General features: G+C 43.3%; 1 pseudogene; it reads right to left on the bottom strand.

Moving 5' to 3' along the window:
- Nucleotides 1–16,577, bottom strand: part of LOC116401287 (N-alpha-acetyltransferase 15, NatA auxiliary subunit-like) — a 25,384-nt pseudogene extending 8,807 nt beyond the window's left edge.
- Between the last annotated feature and the right edge of the window lie 2,411 nt (nucleotides 16,578–18,988).

Below are 18,988 nucleotides of genomic sequence, written 5' to 3'. Positions count from 1 at the left end.
GTGTGTGTGTGTGTGTATGTGTGCGTAAGGGGGAGGAGTGAGGGAACAGCTCAGCGACGTATGACGTCGTGACGTCTCTCATGCGTGAGACTCAAAAATGGCGGATAGCCAACAGGAGACCTGGCGTCTATACGTGCCGGTAGCCGTTTAGCACGTAGCTAGATTAGCTCAAAGCTATGTGTGTGTGTGTGTGTGTATTAGTAAAAGAGAAGGGAAAGGAACAAAACAAAATGAAATAAAACAAAAGATTAAGATCCTTCGCGCCGCGCTGGAGTACGGAAGATTGCTCTCTCAGCCAGGGGAGCAAGAACCGCAACTCTTTGTCTTAGCCGGCGGTTTTGACCTCCTGAACTGATGAGAAGCAACTTCGACCTCACTGCAGCTGTCTCGACACGAATCACAGTAGCATGGAATACACGCTACTTCTACACAACACTAGCAATTTCAGGGATCGCAAGTGTTGTTGATCATAAAGCATACACCACGTTATAAAAATGAGCAGTACTTTAAGCACACAAACGAGATAAAATAAACACAAATGAACTCTCTCTAACTCTGCCCAGACTCTATTTCGCCTTACGGTACGATGCAATCGTGGTGATTGAGGGGGGTTCTTCTGAGCTTCGATGGGCACAGGCAGCGCGGCTGCGGGAGGTGTTCTCTCGGTAGGAGAGAATCGCTGTCGTCTGGATAAGGGATTTTCGCGTCCTTATGGCCAGAGCAAACGAGGCGCTTGGTGGAGAGTGGAAGTTCTCTCTCTCTCTTTCTGAAGAAGTCTTGCTTCTTCACTTCTGCAGGAATAAAAGGGTTCGCTTCGTGGATAAGGACAAAGATAAAATAGACAGTTTGGTGAATTCGGCCAGCGAATATAAACTGTTAGACCTAGGATTTGGTTGAAAAGGGAAACAACGTTGGTGTGCTCCCTAGCTCGACGGAGGTCGAAGGGAAAAAGCATCGAGGTGGGGGTTGCAGGTAGTTTTGTAGAACAGTGGCTGAACCACTGTTCTACAAAACAGCTCAGCTGGCTCAGCCAGTAGCCGCCACGGTTGAAACCCTGGAGTGCTGTTTCTTCTTGCCTCTGTTCTGGAATACCGACTCTGGTTCGCTGGTTCGCTGCCTCGCGGCATCTCCCTTTGACTGACTCCCTGCATAGAACTGAATTTGAGTTGAGTTGAGCTGAGTGTGTTGAGCTGAGTGTGTCTTGGCTCTCGGCCAATTAGATTGCAGCGCTGCTGTCAGGTACCTTCAGGGATGCATAGTTTTTGGGGGAGCAAGATCGTCTTACCGGAGGTCCCGCCTCGGCATCCCTGCTCTCGTCCACTGAGAGCAGTGTGGCATTTCGGGGAGGAAACTCACACCCTAATGTGAATTTCTTCAAAGTTGGGGGGGGTTTAGTGCTCATCAAACTACAATCAGGATGAAACCTTTGCTTGCAAAAGGCAAGGCCCGACTCTCTCTCTTTGTTCCACAGCACATGTCGAAGCCATATAGTCAGATCCCAACATCCCCCCTTTGGCCTGAAGAGCGAGGTGCTGGCCACGGTCTTTAGGGCAAACCAAGGACTGACGTGGGCTTCCATGTGGTGTCATACAGTCCATGTAGTTCTGAGAGCACAAAAGGTTAAACAGTCCATGTAGTTGTGGGAAGAAAGGGATGGTTTAATAGTCGGTGTTCATTGTTCATAGTTCCTAGAGGCTCAAGATGTCTGGACAGACACTAAGGCGGCATCTGGGCAGATGACTAACTAAACTGCATTAAACATATACACAAATCATAGGTAAGCAAGGCATTATTTCTAATACACTCAATTGCTACATCATGATCTTGTGATAACGTCTGAACTGTAGCATAGTATGTGAAAAACAAAAACGAAATGAAAGCAGAGAAATGAAAACAAACAAAACAAAACGGAAAGGTGGTTAGGTAGGTTAGTGTGATGGTTGTGTCATGGTCTACCTAACTCTAGATTTGGATTTACCTATCACCCCCCTGGATCTGCTGGGATGGCCCAACGGACCGGTTCCTGTCCCCTAGAGGTGTGTACCAAAAAACCCTTTTTCATTTTACAGTTTGGTTGTACATAATGGCGAGCTCGCAGCTCTTCCGATTCGAGCAGCGGTAGTTGTCGGGACCCTTTTCGCGTGGGTTTCAACTTCGGCTGTCGAATGGTTGGAAGGGCTGCATCTCGTGCTTGCTGGGTGGTCAAATCTGCTCTACTATTATTCACCGCGCAAGGTTGTGAACTTGGGGGCCAATTGTTCTGGGGTACCCAGGGTGTCCCCTGTTCAGTTGCAGGCTGGTTGACTGCAAGAGAGAGGTTAGAGTGTCATGTGTCTTTGTTCTGAGCATTTTTCAGCGAACAAAGGGAAGACTTCTGGTTTGAGACATGGTTTTGGGTGGCAGATTTTGGCGGTTGTAAGCATGCAGGCAGATTGGGTGGACTAGAGTCAGGAGCAGGCTCTGGGTGGGGCATTGGCATCGGTTGTCTATGTTCCTGGGTGACGGCGACTTGTCCGTCTGAAACTGGCCCACGGCTGGCAAGGTTTAGTGGCATCGGCTCGTCCACCGGTGTCCGGAGTGTGGTAAAGTGCTTTACCGCCTCCGTCACACGTTGGTGTCTAAGACTCTTGATCTCTGGGTCTAAACTTGCTCTTACGGAGTGGGTTTGGGACTTAAGATTTCGTTTGAACCTAATTCTCTTTTTAGGGTGAAATGTCTTCTGATGCCATGACTCTTGATTTTCTGGATCAAAGCGTTCTATGTCGTTCGCAAGAGACTCAAGCTGACGGATACGCAGACCCTGCACGCGGAGAGGGCCTGGATCATCAGAGTGGTCTGGATTAGCATAGTCGTTTAAGACGACATAGCGGTGAGGACGACTAACCTCTCGACAGGTGGGGGAGGGGCTCTGTTTCAGGTGCATGCATGGACTACACGGGACGTTTTGTTCACCTGTGGATGTGGGTTTGGAACCACTAATGCCACTCTGGGCCTGGGAGTAGCCCCGCATCCTCCTGTCAAAATGCAAAGTGGGGAGTGAGACACCTGGATCAAGCACACAAGCAGACTGGGGTGCTCGGTCGCTGTCCCTGGTGGTGTGATGAAGAACTACACCACTAGACGCTGCTAAGCTCCAAGCAGTGGTCTTCAAGGTGACTGTAGTGGCTTGTCCACTCAGTCGAGCCTCATCAAGCCTTTGGGGCGGGGCTTGTCTGACTATGTCAGGGAGGAGGCCTATCATGGGGTCGGGGATTGCGACATCAATACTTACCTGACCCCCCTGAGGTTCTTCATGCCAGGTCTTAGTGCTTCTCTGAGCAGCCTGGAGTTGTACACTCAGGGTGTTACTCTCTAAAACTTTAGAGGCTTTCGCTTTGGGGACCATGATGAGCTTAATAGCTCTTCTGCAGCTGGTCCAGCTCTGTTCGAGCGACCCGGGCTTCTTGTGGCAGGGCAGTTGTGTCCTGCTGCACAACATGGTAGCGAATGAGGGGACCAGCAACTGCATCTTGTAATGCAGGGTTGTCCGACTCATGTTGAGCTTCATGCTCCTATCCTGGGTTTCTGGTTGCACGTTTTACTTTTAGTAAGTGGCGACACCCAGTGGTGTTATTTACTTAATGTGAGCAAGGGACTGTTACGGTTATTAACGGGTGCACAGTGAACTGCCTAGTCTGTGACTTACAAGTTCGACTGCTATATGCTAACTGCTGTTTTGAGGTATACAGTGAAATGCTTAGTTCTGTGACTTACAATTTCTACTGCTCTACTGCTTTGCAATTGGAATGCTACTGAAGTGGGCTTAGCACTTCTGGCTGGTGACAGCTGTGTGTTGGATTTATGAGGACTCAAAGAAAACAAAATGAGTTTGTGTTACAATTAAATGATAAAATTTACCACAACAGCTGTGTGTTTGTTTAGGAAATTAAACGAGTATTTTAACTTACAAATTCAAAAGGAACGGAAAAAAGGAAAAATTTAATTTTGAAAAAATTAATTTTAGAAAATAAAATTTTGGAAAATTTAAATTATTCAAAAATTATCAAAGTCAATTCTGGACTAATGTACATACACTGTGATAAAGCTGGTATAACGTGGCCTCACACGGGGCACCATTATGTTGGGAATAACATAGCCTCAAAAAGGGGGCACCATTATGTTGGGAATAACATAGCCTCAAAAAGGGGGCACCATTATGTTGGGAACGTAAAGGAGCGTGTTTGGGTTATCAGTATCTAAGAAACTAAATTCTTGACATCAATAGAATTATTAATGTCAGTAACAATTATTAATGATTATTAATAATAACGGGGCACCACCCTGCGAACAGCGACCAATAACCAAACGATAAAACTAAGTCTCATAATTAGTGTTCACTCACAATATCAACAGTCTGAATACTATTACACATTCAGAGTAAAAGTGAAGGTTTAAGTTCGAGCACAGACCACATATACAGCTATTATCACAATACACAAAGGAATCACAGACAGCTACTCTTTAAAATATAACAGTTTATTACGTTCTAATACTAATGATCTAGTCAACTAATATCTAAACTAACAACTATACATTCATGAGCACGCTATCTAAAATCAACAGACGATTGAAAAGAGGGGGGGGAAGTGTGTGTGCGTGTGTGTATGTGTGCGTAAGGGGGAGGAGCTAGGGAACAGCTCAGCGACGTATGACGTAGTTGGGACGTAGTGACGTCTCTCATGCGTGAGACTCAAAAATGGTGGATAGCCAACAGGAGACTGGCGTCTATACGTGCCGATAGCCGTTTAGCACGTAGCTAGATTAGCTCAAAGCTGTGTGTGTGTGTGTGTGTGTGTGTGTGTGTGTGTGTGTGCGTGCGTGGATTAGTAAAAGAGAAGGGAAAGGAACAAAACAAAATGAAATAAAACAAAAGATTAAGATCCTTCGCGCCGCGCTGGAGTACGGAAGATTGCTCTCTCAGCCAGGGGAGCAAGAACCGCGACTCTGTCTCAGCCGGCGGTTTTGACCTCCTGAACTGATGAGAAGCAACTTCGACCTCACTGCGGCTGTCTCGACACGAATCACAGTAGCATGGAATACACGCTACTTCTACACAACACTAGCAATTTCAGGGATCGCCAGTGTCGGTGATCATAAAGCATACACCACGTTATAAAAATGAACAGTACTTTAAGCACACAAACGAGATAAAATAAACACAAATGAACTCTCTCTAACTCTGCCCAGAATCTATTTCGCCTTACGGTACGATGCAATCGTGGTGATTGAGGGGGGGTTCTTCTGAGCTTCGATGGGCACAGGCAGCGCGGCTGCGGGCCGCGGGAGGTGTTCTCTCGGTAGGAGAGAATCGCTGTCGTCTGGATAAGGGATTTTCGCGTCCTTATGGCCAGAGCAAACGAGGCGCTTGGTGGAGAGTGGACGTTCTCTCTCTCTCTTTCTGAAGAAGTCTTGCTTCTTCACTTCTGCAGGAATAAAAGGGTTCGCTTCGTGGATAAGAACAAAGATAAAATAGACAGTTTGGTGAATTCGGCCAGCGAATTTAAACTGTTAGACCTGGGATTTGGTTGAAAAGGGAAACAATGTTGGTGTGCTCCCTAGCTCGATGGAGGTCGAAGGGAAAAAGCATTGAGGTGGGGGTTGCAGGTAGTTTTGTAGAACAGTGGCTGAACCACAGGGGTCCTAGGGTGTCTTGGGTCTCGGCCAATTAGATTGCAGCGCTGCTTTCAGGTACCTTCAGGAATGCATAGTTTTTGGGGGAGCAAGATCGTCTTACCGGAGGTCCCGCCTCGGCATCCCTGCTCTCGTCCAGTGAGAGCAGTGTGGCATTTCGGGGAGGAAACTCACACCCTAATGTGAATTTCTTCAAAGTTGGGGGGGGGTTTGGTGCTCATCAAACTACAATCACGATGAAACCTTTGCTTGCAAAAGGCAAGGCCTGACTCTCTCTCTTTGTTCCACAGCACATGTCGAAGCCATATAATGAGATCCCAACATAACCATCAAACTAGAACACTGCACCAATACTACTCATCTGTGTGGTGGATGGACATATGATTTATTGAGCAGATCAAAACTACCTGGCAACAAATAACTTCAGCCACATTCTCTTCCGACTCACCCGTGTGAACTTGGAGCACATCTCCTCTGCTTCTTTGATGAGGCCAGCCTTCAGCATGTACTTGGCACACTTGGAGTTAATGAAGCGGTCAGCAGTGTCCAGGGCCTGAGCTTCATCCATCCACCGAGCTGCTTCCTTTATGTTGCCCGTGTGCTGCAAGGACAAAACACAGGGACAGTGTGAATGCTCATGATACACAACAGATCTCAGAGTCCAGTTCCATCAAAGTCAAGAACCGTATACATATGTGCAGAGTTTCTACTCCACCTTGTAGATCTTGGCCTTGATGAGGAAGAGCTCGATGAGCGTGGGCGTGCTGTCGATGGCGGTGTTGATGTACTCCAGAGCGAGGCCCGGCTGGTCTATGAAGTCAAAGTGCTGTGCTAGGAAATACTGGACCCACAACAGGGTGGTAGGGGGCTCCTCCTTCCCATCATCTGCACACACGTTTTACAACAGTCACAGTGTGCAATTCAGCCTCCACATGTATGAGAAATCCAAATCAAACAAACACATTGAGGCCAGAGAAAGGCCACACTCACCATTTTCACTAAATATTCGACAGGCCTTCAAACAGGTTTCATAGCCAACTACTAATTCTTCAATGATTGCAACCTGCATAGGAAGAAAACAAGTCAAGAACACATATACATATATATACACACACATACATACACAGGTTATTTTAAATGTCTCCATGTGTACCTTTTCTCTGTCGGTGTAGAGGGATTTGAGAGTGGTGAAGACGGGGGGGGCAGCCTTTACTGAAGTTCATCCTAAGGTAGCTGTCCAGACATTCACCAAACTTCTCCCCTGCCCAGCACAACACACAGTAGAGGTACAGTAACGTGAGACTTGTATTGAGAAAGATGACAGTAGTGTACATGGTTTGATCCCACACCTTTTTAACCTGTGATTAGACTCAGTGAGCATAGAACACGTATGGTAATATTTGGGTTTGGAACATAAAATGAGCCAACTCTGCACACCGGTAGGTGGACAGGTACTGAGGTTTGAAATAGCATGGAAGCTGGAGGGATGAACTGACATTTTCATTCATGCGCTTTTCTCCAGATTCTGCTGGATCCCGGGGAGCCAGATTTCGCAAAAGAGTTTTTTGTGTATTTTATTCAGTACTTTTGGTCAGATAGATCTTGTTTTGGCATTCGTTAATCCCACATTATATTGTTGCAGTTCATTGTTAGCTGAAACTTAGTTGAATTATTAAGTAATAAATACTTGTATTGAGGAGGGAACAGCCTCTTACTGTCATGGTGTGCTTCTACTCCCCTAGATAGAGGCACAGCAAGGTTTAGAATCCAAACTTTCTTTAGGTTTAGGCACAAATTCTACTTGGCTAGGTTTCAGAGAAGATGATGGGTTGGGTTAAAAAAGTAGTTCATCCTGGAACTAATCTCAGGGGGAGTGTTGTCTAGTAAAGTGGGCGTATCGTGTTGCCTGTGAGACTGCTGATGGAATAGCTCGCCTCTAACAGGCTAGAGAGTTTGTGTCACAATATGGATATTATATTCCGAATCATCGTGGGCATTTGCTCACTAAGCATGACATACAGTAGATTGAGATTGAGACGGACAGCATGGTGGTGCTGCAGGCTGTACTGTGTTTACCTGTGAGGAAATTAAGAGGCAGTCTTCGGAGAACCAGGCCTTTAGGAAACTTCACCCAGGAGTCCTCATAAATCTTCTGACGATCCTCTACACTTCCTGGAAAAACACACACACACTGTAAGGAGAAGTACTATCCAACCACAGCTGATTTACAGCAACAGACATCTGAGGCTCCAAAGACTCATTGGACACACATCAGGGCTTCCCCCCGAACAGTCAATCATTCAAATCATCAGCCCAATCTCATTTTATAAGTCAAATCACTACATTTCTTTGTATTTTCTTATATTGATGTTTAACCCGTACAGAGAAAAAGGTACACATTAGCACATGATATCCATCCTCTATCCATCACACACTCTGCCTTTCTGTCACGGCCAAGAATGCTCCCCAAACCTTCTTAAAGACAGCAGTCAGCCTCTCATATCGTCACTCATTCATTTAAAGTCATGACATTGATTGGTTTCCAGTGTCTTAAAGCAATTCTACTCCCTGTTATTGTGGCCAACCAAAGTGATAGTCTCGGATGTTTAGTCAGTGTATTGGGCTCAGGCATTAAACCAAGTATACACATGAATCAGTGGTACTTTCACAGTCTTAATGGATACGCCCTTAACTGGGTATACTCTGAGATCATTTTGGTTCTGGTATAGCCCTCTTCAATAGCTACAGTAGCAATAGTCAATCCACCATATCGCATGGACTGCACCAGTGTGGGCCTGAGGGTAGTGTTCACCTGGCTTTAAGGCCTTTTCCAGGCCCTGGTAGTAGGCCCAGTTCTCAGGGTTCCTCTCCTGGAGACTTCTGTAGACCTCAGAAGCCTCATCAGGCCTCTCCAGATTCAGCAGAAGCTCTCCTACACACACACACACAAACACACTTTCAACATTAACTAAGCACAATGGTTTCATTACACAAGTTATTCAGTCTAAAATATCAAGCGGTACTGAAATATAAAAAGTGCTCCTTAGCCAACCTCAATTGTGTTAGCTCAGTCACACGTTCTGTCCAGAGAGAGCTGGAGAACCGACATAACCTTTGTAGCTCCTCTGCATTAACACAGCAACAAAGTGACGCCGTCGCCATCAACCCACCTCTCGTTTCTTCCACGGCCAGTTTGTCGCAGATCTGTTTCTCATAGTTGTTGAGGTGCTCGAGGGCCTCCTTGTGCAGGCCGGCCTCCCTCAGGACCTGGTTCTGATACAGCAGCAGTTCACTGTACTCGTAGTCCACCTTGTCTGGAGACGTCTGGACACACACACACACACACACACACACACACACACACACACACACACAGTTATTGTGTTCCAATGTTGGATTCTGTTTTTCGTGGGCACTACAGAGAGGATCATTTCTACACTTGAGAAGTTGAACCAGGACTCGGAGCCTTGTCTATACGTATACAGATAGTTTTTGAAGATGGACATTTTCCCCCTTCGGAAAGAAGTTTGGGTCCTGCTGAACAGCTGATTCTACGTCACAGCGTTCAAAGGTTCTCTCTGCCAAAGCTCTCCAACATGTCTCTCTTTGCCGACGAGAGACGGGCGCACAGGAGGACAAGAAATGTTACGAACTCATCTGTTACATCCATGTCACTACGTATTTATGAAATATGGATGGAATATGCACAAACATTAAATGGCATTTGACAACATAACGGGACGCACAACAGAAGTGATCCTGGGCCAGTCACAAGCACATTGTATAAATAAATACTCTGTAATCCATCCAATCACACATCAGGATGTTATATTACCAATTATTAAATTACCAACCAAAACACTTGATATCGATATTGTAAGATAGTGTAGGAAATGACATCACTTTGCTGTAATGCAGCCTGTAAAACCAGGAAAAGACAACACTGATGCCTTTATTACTAATCTGAGACGATATGTAGCCTCCGTATAGTATCGATATATTGCCCTGTCCTAATTCAGAGACAAATAACTGGTTTATTAAAAATGGCGTATGCAAAAGTAGCCGACAGCAGAAAAAGCATGTCGTAACATTTTACTTCAACTTGTCGTTCAAAGAATTCAAACCTACTATTTCTATACCACCACTACTATAGTACTACTACGATAAAGCTGTTTTAGACTTATGTCTTCAGCTCATGATGTGCTTATGAATCACTTTGAGTGCGATACAGTTTGTGCAGACTGTAATAGAGTCAAAGCTGTGGCGGGAATGAATGGGAAACACTGCATGAGTCATAGAAAACAACAACCTACATAGTTCCTCTTCTGAGCTGGTTTCAACCCAATTTAGAAAATGTCAAGAAATGCTTGTCACCATTCACTACCATAAAGCCATTATTAGGAGTTGGTTCATTCAACAGTAGGTGGCACCAAGTCTCCAGTCACAAAACCCAGAGAGGAAGAAGAAGAAGGTGACCCTGAAGCACAAGTTTCCATGGACATTGAAGTCTACAATTTCACGGACGTCATGATTTCCATTGAACTTTATCGCATTTCACTCCTTTTTTCCACCTCAGCCGGCATAAACCTTCTTGCCATATTTCCCTATTCATTCCTGATATACGTTTTGTTGTGTGTTGACTAAAGAGAGTATGATTTTTGACTCAAATAAATCACACAGTATCTTTGCCTGCTCATATCCTGGAGCTCTCTATAACAATAAGTCAAATTACTGAGGACCACGGCGAATATCTCCTTTCCCCCGCCTCAACCCCTATAATGTTAACGTAGTGTTGTTAGAGTGGGTCTATTAAACACGTAGAACGTTCAGAAACGTGTATGGTTCTATTGAGTCGTCTATAGCTCTGGCCTACCTGTTGCGTTTTGCGGAACTCCTCAACGATCTTGGCGGCCATCTCAAAGTCCTCCAACAGGTGATATGCTACAGCGTATCCAATCCACGAGGCCCGCTGGGCCGGACGGAGCTGCAGCAGCTGGTACCGGGTCTCCTGTCATAGCACAGCAAAGTGAAGGCAAGAAAATGTAGGTTTTATAATCCCGTCCAACATTGACATCTTCATTTCCCCCCTCATGCAGGACCGTGGGTGACAGTATGACCCTGCACAACCTCCCGCCTCCAACCCCCTTCATCCATTCAGGCGTTTCATCTCAACAGTTTCTATTTCCTACACATGTCCTCCTCCCTCTGCCACACTCACCCTGTATCCCTCCAGGTCCCTCATCTGGATCTGCAGCAGGGAGAGGTCTCTCAGGATCTGCAGGTTGTCCTTGTCCCACTTCAGAGCGTTGCGGTAACATTTGATGGCCTCGTCGTACTTTTTATCAGAGCGCTGCAGCAGGCCGTACACATGCCAGCCTGGAGGAGCGAGTTCAGGAAATAAAAACACACACACACACACACACACACACACACTATGCAGGTTTTCACATGTGCTTGAAAATGTAAACACACACAAACTAAATCAAATGTCTGGAAGAATTCACAGAGTGTTTTACAGAAGCAGAAATGACGTTAAAGAGCAAGTACAAGGTCTTTCGGGGCGAATGCAGCTGCTGTGGTGCTTAACTGAATTTGAATGAAACCCGGCTGTCCTGAGGGGCTGATGTAAGGATACAGACGTGGCTCTTGAGGTCGTTGCGAAGGCCTCGTCTCACCAGCTCATAGGCGTCCTCCTTCTTGCCCACACAGTTGAGGGTTAAACCCTTCATGGCCAGCGTCTCTGGAGCACAAAGCAGGGGTGGGAGGGAGAGGGGTGAGACATCCGGGGACATGACTTGTCAAGAGTGACACTAGCCGTGTTCCGTTAAATTGAAGAAGCGAATTATTAAAGCGAATTTTAGGCGAACTTTTGAAATGCTGTAAAAACAGGAAATGCAAATCAGGTGCATCAGCACGGTTTGGTCAGTAGTTGGCTGCCTTAGGCTATGCTTTACACATGGCCGTAATCTGCCAGTAAACAGAGTGGAAGAAGTAGGTTTTTGAACCGGAAACAATCAGTCATAAGAGGTAAATGTTCACTACGTCAGAATATATTCGGCGTTTCCATAATCCATTTAATCCATCGAGTCTTTTTCCACAAATGGAAAAAAAACACCTCAAGTAAGCATAACAACTTTTTTTTTGTATGAAAAATGTCAATGGGAACACAGCTACTGACTACACAAAGGAATGTTTACAGGTTTATTAACATCGCGGTTTACTTTACAGTATTTAAGAAGCTAGCTTGCCAGATAAATGGAACAGGCGTGAGTAATAAAGTATGAGGCACATAGTGAAGTCCCACCATCCTGGAAGGAGGCTGTAATAACAGTGATTCCTAAGGGAAAGAACAGTGATACCTGCTCTGGTTACAGAACTATATCAATTCTTAATATAGACTATAAATTATATACCTCGATTATTGCAAAAATGTATGAGCACTTTATGAATGATATTATAGATGAAGACCAGACGGGCTTCATCAAGGGGCGCCAAACCCAAGATAACATAAGGAGAACCCTACATATAATTGAACATATTAACCATAAAAATATCAATGCAGCCCTAATAAGTCTTGACACAGAAAAGGCATTTGACAGTGTAAACTGGACATTTCTGTATCAGGTACTTGAGAAATTTTGACTAAATGAAAAAGCTATTCAATGTGTTAAAACACTTTACCAAAACCCAAAAGCAAGGATAAAAATAAATGGCAGTCTGACTGATAGTATTGCATTAGAACGGTCTACCAGGCAGGGATGTTGTCTTTCACCGACTCTATTTGCAATTTTTACAGAACCTCTGGCACAAGCAATTAGGCAGAATAAAGACCTTAAAGGGATAAAGGTCGGAAACGAAGAACATGTCATTGGCCTTTTTGCAGATTACGTGATCTGCTATTTAGAGGACCCTGACACATGCCTCCCTATATTAATCAACCAACTTGAGACGTTTGGCTCTTACTCTGGATATAAATTGAACTTGTCAAAAACAGAGATTTTAACACTGAACTACAAACCAACCGAAACTATACAACGAACACTTAACTTAAATTGGAGTTCTAAAAGAATGACATATCTTGGGGTTACTATAACAAAAAGTATTGATGACCTATATAAAGCCAACTATAATAAAGTGGATCAGGACATTAGAAATGATTTGGAGGTGGGCTGTTCTTCCACTAGATTTCAGTTCACGGATAGACACTATAAAAATGAGCATACTTCCAAGACTCCTCTATCTCTTTCAGTCACTACCAATCGAGATCCCTGAAAAACAATTTCGAACCTGGGATAAAGTTATCTCAAGGTTTATATGGAAAGGTCAAAGGCCAAGAGTTAAATACGAAACATTACAGATTGGAAAAGATAAAGGGGGCATGTCATTACCAAATCTTAGGGTATATTTTCATGCAGCTCAAATTAGACCAGTAATTTATTGGTGTACCAATGACTATGAAGCTAAATGGAAAAACCTAGAACGATATATAGAAGGAAGGGAAATTCAAAGCCTTATCGGAGACAGAAATATAGCAAAGGATTTTCTTGACCAGATGGATGTTGTCACCCGATTTACATTAGAGATGTGGTTTAAACTGATAAGAAAATACAGATTAGAAGAAGAGCTCAGGCTTCTACGATGGATAGCCTATGATAGACATTTTATCCCGGGTACTCTCGATCTGAGGTTCAAACAATGGATTTCAGGAATAACAGCAATATGCACAGTCATTAAAGACGGGAGCGTTGTGAGTTTCCAGGAGCTGAAAGACAAATACTCACTAAATAACCAGGACCACTTCAGATATCTGCAATTAAGGGACTTTTTCGACAGAGAAATAAAGCACAAAATTAACTTGGATAAAAATGGAATAATTAGAACCATAATAGGAGTTTACAAGTATAGAATCATATTGACTATATATCAACATCTGACGGAAAAAATTAGAAAATACAACTTTTTATGTAAAACTGAAATGGGAACAAGAACTTGGTGTGAATATTACAGAGGATGAATGGTTGAATATCTGGAGGACACAACAGTCTTCAACATCCTCGTGTATTTGGAGAGAACATTGTTGGAAGAATGTAATCAGATTCTTTATTAATCCCCAAATTACAAATAAATGTCTGTCTATTGTCCAGCCATGTTGGAGGAAATGTGGGGCAGTAAATGTAAACCACTCCCATGTATTTTGGCTATGTCCGGAAATTGTACAGTTTTGGGGAAATGTCCATATGGTTATAGTCCAATTCTGGGCTATGATATACCAAAGTCATGTATGTTTCTCTACTTGGGTAATCTGACAGCAGACACTGTGTTAAGAGAAGACAGGTTTTACTGAAGATCTTGCTAGCAGCTTGTAAGAAGGCTATCACGAAGAGATGGCACAAGGCAGAACCACCATCACAAGATGGATGGCTGAAAATTGTGACTGAAATGTATGATATGGAACTATTAACTCATAGAATAAGAGCTCAAGTGGAGCGATGTCGTGAGAAGTGGGAGAAATGGACGATGTTTACATGTCAACGATAACACAACCTGAATATTTCACAGGAGTTATCATACTTTTGAAGAGACGGAGCAATCCAGATCCCCTTTTTTTTTTTTTTTTTTTAAATTTATTTTTATGTTTTTGTATATGTGTTGTCTGTCTGTCTGTCTGGTGAAAAGCCGAAAAAATAAAGTGTGAAAAAAAGTATGAGGCACTGTTGAGAAAACAATACAACCGCAGAACAGGTACACTATTAGAAATCCTGCTACTTAACCGCTAAAAACTCCCAATAGAACACAGCATAACTTACATTACAATGATCAGTATCACTGCACACATCAGCTGATAAGTAACAACACACTGAAACAGCCATGCTATTACAGTTTATCCATCAGAGAGGACTGAGAAATGATCCACTCAGCACATATAAATATTGGTCAAAATTCTTTAAAAAAGCTAAATTAAGGGATGTCAGTTTGTTATGTTACAGAAATATCAATATGTACTTGTATCTGCCTAAAACAATCTACAATCAAACTCTAAAAAGACCGCTGTATCAATGTTTTGCTTTATTGTACCAATTTGTTTGCCATCAATGGTCAACGTTAAATGGACATGTACTTGTATTGTCTCTCTCAAGTCTTCTGACAGCTCAGAGCGCTTTAACACTATATGTCAACATTATCACACACACATCCACACACCGATGGCAGAGGCTGCCATACAAGGTGCCACCTGCTCAGCAGTTCTAGTCACTCACACACCGACAGCACAGGTCCTTTGACATGAAGGAGCCGGGAATCGAACCGCTAATATTCAGAGCAGAGGTAGACCTGTTCTACCTCTGACCCACAGCTGACGCATGTGTACACGTACACACACACACACACACACACACACACACACACACACACACACACACTTTTGTTCTTACTTTAAGTTGCTAGGACACCTATTGTTTTTTGATGACTGGCTTTTTCACCTCAATCCACATTTATTTAAATGTAGTGCAACTGTCAAGAGGAGAAGGGAGGTTGTGTGAACGTGCAGAAACAGAAATTACACAGTGATCCATTCCACTGTACGTCATTAGTCTGTGTCTTACCTCCATGTTCAGCAAACTTCGGGTTGTTCAGGATCTGCTTGCAGAACTTCAGGCCGTTTCTGTACTGCTTGTGTTCGTAGCATCTCTGCAACAGACAGACAGAGCAAACTTCACACCGGGCGTCTGAGGGACAACAGACCGCAACGCTCTGCTGCACTGATCCTCAAGACAGTCGGCTTCGAGTGCACAAATACATGTACAGTGTTGTAAGTGCTGAATGCAAACCACTGTGTTCCAGAAAACCAGCGGAAATAGTCCAGTCAGCGGGACTGTTGTAGCGATGAATGAACAGCAATTGAGAGAACTATGTTGATTAAAAACGTTGACACTGTAGACGAATATGTTTTAAAAAACGTTAAACTAACCCCTCAACTACCCTCCTAACTTAACGCTAAACTGTGTATTGCTGTACATGCCGAGCAGCTCTGTTACTGTTGTACTTTACTTGTGTTTTAAGGCCAATGGCAGAGCTACGACACCACACGACTGGTTGTTAGCCAAGTAATTGCTGTTTCCTTAGTTTCATTGTTACAACCACTCGTTAATAACAGAGACGTGAACAGCACAATGCGTTTGGTGTACTGAAATATTTGGGTTAATTCAGTAGCGACTTCCTAGCTACTTGCTCTGACTGCTACAACTGACGGCTACTTGGCAAACTAGCATTAGCCAGCAAGCTAACGCTTTCTCAGGCATTTAGCCTACCAATATTCTCTTGAAGAGAGCATTCTCCTTCGGCGGTAGAGTGATTGTGGGCATTGTGCTGGCTTCCTACGCCTCTGTCGAGTCACATCAATAGTATCCTCTTTGGGTTCAGATATCCTGGGCTGTGTCAGTCTCCAACGTCTCACGTGTTGAAGACGAGGCCCCCTTCCGAGCAAAATGGCCGATGTGCTTCTCCTCCGGGTCAGACTGCTCTGAGTCTGCGTGTCAAATACGGACAAGCGGGGCTGTATGTGGCTGTGTGTCACTTAATGGCCTTTGGACAAGAATAACATGTTTAACTTTACATTTAATCACGTGTATCTGGTTATATTAAAAAATAAAACATGTCCTATGGTAGCAGGTTGAATGTGGCAGTAGTAGCCTACTGTGTCCAGTGCACTGTGGATGTATCGAAAGTTGCAAACCAAATTCCAAAACTGGGTAACGTCAATCGAGATGCAATCGCTTTACAATAGTAAAATCCAGACATTTGTTGAGTTTAAAATTTCAAATGCTATTAGTTTGTTAGTTTTTCTCATAAGTGTCCTAGCGATTTATCGGTGATCAGCTACTCAAGTCTTCCAGGACGTTTAATCGATTGCGGAGTGGCAGATCGCATGAAGGAAGCTGCTCTGAAGCTAAAATGACTTTCAACAGGATATTCTCTGGAGCTGCTTTCGTCGGCAAAAGTAAGATTAGGACATAATCGTAATTCTTTCACTGATATGATTTTGAATAACGTTTTTTTGTCTCGCTGTTCACAGCGTGAACGTTGTGACGTATGTGTATGTTGAAGCCTGACCTTAGCTTAGCTTCATGTAAGCACTGCAGTCACACACAGGCGGGTTTCTCCCCCATTAAGTTACGCATTATAAGAGTGTTTTTTTAGCTTAACGTTAGTGATTTCAAAATTGTTTACCCAGCTGTTGCGAATGTATTATTATTATGTTTGGTCTAGTTAACAGGAATGATTGTAATCCAATCTGTATCCACGTTATAACTTTCGCTCATGTATGAAGAGGTATTCACGCCAAACTTCTATCAGGATTTGTGCGATTTCTTTCCTCTCTCTCCTGCTTCTTGTAAAAACAAATTCAAATACATGCTGTCAAGTAATTACTTCTATGTTTGCAATGGTCCATTCCTGTAACCATGGTATTGATGCGAACCTTCATGTCTGTTTCAAGTCCAGTCAGTGTGCTTGTTTATGATGTTGTGCTGTTTTCTCTTTTCTTGCAGTTGGATCCAGGTCTGTATTCACAAGCTCCAAGCCTGACAGTGGTAACCCCAACTGGTTGAGAGTGGGCCTTGCCTTTGGAACATCTGCTCTCCTTTGGGGCCTGGTAAATGAACACATCATATTATCATCTCTAAAAATGGATCATTTGTTGTTGTCAGAGTTCTGTGTTTAATTCACACAAGGGGTTCTTTCAGCCCATTGAGTTCATGTCTGTCCCATTGAAAGGAGACCAAACTGACCTATTCAGAAATGTATAGGCCTGCATGTCTTTTGGCAAGATGAAATACTTTTATTTCTGAATCATGCAGCAGATTGTATCAGGTCAACTATTCAGCATTTATTGTACCTCAAAGGGACAGGAGAGGGCAGCAATGTTTTATTTTTAAAAAAAATAAAAAACGTATGTCACATTTTGGATTTTCAGTGAAGCGTAGGCTCAGGACAAAAAAAACAGTTTGCTTATTTCTAAGCAGAACAATGAAATATTTCCTCATGGCATATGGTGTGATATTCTCATCGTAAAAGGAGCATTCCTTGATTTGATTAATGTAGTTTAAAAGAGAAGTCCTATAGTGAAGATTGGTTTTCTTATATTGTTAAGATTTCCTTTTATTTAATTCCAGATGGCGATAGATTATGTAATGTAGTTGAATATGAAGAGTGTTCTAATATAACCACTTGGTGCCATTAAACGACTTGTGGTGTCTGTCTTCCACCCGCAGCTCTTCAAGCAGCACAGTGCGGATGTACACGAGTACAAAGTGAGGAATGGCCTGGAGTAACCCAGCACGCTGGTATGTGAGTGTTTAGTTTGTTTAGATGTTACTATAATCAACGTACAGTATACCATTATGCCTATATATGATGTGATGCCATATAGCGTTATTGGTATTCTGCCATCCAGTGTGAAGATGTATATTCTATAAATAGATGAACACATTTAAACATGATACTCTTGTCATTTCTTGTCCTGTTTAGGGGTCGTCAGGTCCTGTCTATGGGATGCACCTGTTTGTCTGCTTCTTTCTGTTTCCACTGCTCTAAATTCTGTGTAAAATAAAAAAATCGAACATGTGAAATATACGTGAGTCATGTTCATTTTGTCCGCATACATTCACAGTTGCTGTGGTTGTTTTATTAATAATATACATAATATGTTTTGTTGGACAGGACCTCATTCTTTGTACGTGGAGTTATTCAAATTACAATGTTGACGATTTGACAGAAGTCATGATTTTCTTTTTTTTTTTTAAGAGTCTGGAACTGTTGTCAGGGCAACTGCAGATTGATTGACAGCTAGCTGGCAATCGTACTTTATTACTTATGTTTGCCAGAGATCGGGAGTACATTCCAGCATGCACACACAGATGACTGCGGTCAAGGTCTCCAAACAGATCACGGCTCAGTTAGCAACTGCATTTAGCTCAACTCAAGTTAGCTACATCGTGATACATGACCAACATATTATAGCTGGCAAGACTGAAATTAGAACCAAATCAACTGTTTCATGGCTCCGATTATAACTGGCTGGACTGATTTAGTTAATTTATGAACATGGTAACAAGTACCGCTCTAAAGGCCCAGATTTATAGAGGCATGTTCAAATTTGAGGATTAGCACCAGCTTCTGACAATAACAGGAAACATTATCGAGAGAGCTGGCTCCTGAATATTATGAAGTAGCATTACCGGTTAATGTTTGGTTAGGTATTGATAACAAAGCTGCTCAGTTACGATCAAATACATACTACCGGCTATGTGAGTTAAGCGGC

The sequence above is a fragment of the Anarrhichthys ocellatus genome, unplaced genomic scaffold (assembly GCF_004355925.1).
Source record: "Anarrhichthys ocellatus isolate YVR2014 unplaced genomic scaffold, GSC_Weel_1.0 scaffold325, whole genome shotgun sequence".
In the NCBI taxonomy this organism is placed as follows: domain Eukaryota; kingdom Metazoa; phylum Chordata; class Actinopteri; order Perciformes; family Anarhichadidae; genus Anarrhichthys; species Anarrhichthys ocellatus.
The sequence above is the reverse complement of the archived record's forward strand: the minus strand, read 5'-3'. Positions and strand labels throughout refer to the sequence as shown.